Raw genomic sequence first — 1,251 nt, forward strand, 5'->3', positions numbered from 1 at the left:
CCATCTTTTAATATATTATTACCTCACATTAATAGAATTAATTAAGAATTATAAAAATTGAAAGTGAATGAAGACATGAATATATATTAAAACCTCTAATAAAGAAGACAATTATGGAGGGAGGTGAAAAATTGATTGAATTGAATAAATATTTTTTTAATTATAAAAAATTAAATAAGTAAATAAATTTTTCTCCCATCTTTTAAGATATGCAAAATTAAATAATGAAAGTTATGAATATGGAAGATTAGATAGTTATGAGTATTTTATTAATATAATTAAGACTATATCATTTATCATATCATCATACTTTAGAAGTGGTGGTTCCTCAACTACCACCAAACCAATCAAAAATTGCCACGTGGCGCTAATTAATATTTCTTTCTTTTATAAAAATTTTTCTATTAATAAGTGTGAGTCCTCAATACTACCAAATTATTGTGTCTTTGACAACATTACCCTTCACTTTCTATTAATATTTCTTTCTTTTATATAATATTTTCTATTTCTACTTTCTATTTCTTTCTATTAATATTTCTTTCTTTTATATAATATTTTCTATTTCTACTTTCTATTTCTTTCTATTAATATTTCTTTCTTTTATATAATATTTTCTATTTCTACTTTCTATTTCTTTCTATTAATATTTCTTTCTTTTATATAATATTTTCTATTTCTACTTTCTATTTCTTTCTATTACCACACCAATCAAAAATTGCCACGTGGCACTAATTAATATTTCTTTCTTTTATATAATATTTTCTATTTCTACTTTCTATTTCTTTCTATTAATATTTCTTTCTTTTATATAATATTTTCTATTTCTACTTTCTATTTCTTTCTATTAATATTTCTTTCTTTTATATAATATTTTCTATTTCTACTTTCTATTTCTTTCTATTAATATTTCTTTCTTTTATATAATATTTTCTATTTCTACTTTCTATTTCTTTCTATTAATATTTCTTTCTTTTATATAATATTTTCTATTTCTACTTTCTATTTCTTTCTATTAATATTTCTTTCTTTTATATAATATTTTCTATTTCTACTTTCTATTTCTTTCTATTATATTCTATTTTCTATTCTACTTCTATCTATTTTATTATTATTTTTTTAATTACTATATATCAACATCGTACTTCATCATCATCATACTTCGTACTATATAAGTGGTGGTTCCCTTAGACTACCAACTTACTATATATCATCATCATACTTCGTACTATCATACTATATAGGTGGTGGTTT

The sequence above is a fragment of the Solanum tuberosum genome, unplaced genomic scaffold, assembly GCF_000226075.1.
Source record: "Solanum tuberosum cultivar DM 1-3 516 R44 unplaced genomic scaffold, SolTub_3.0 scf00136, whole genome shotgun sequence".
Classification (NCBI taxonomy): domain Eukaryota; kingdom Viridiplantae; phylum Streptophyta; class Magnoliopsida; order Solanales; family Solanaceae; genus Solanum; species Solanum tuberosum.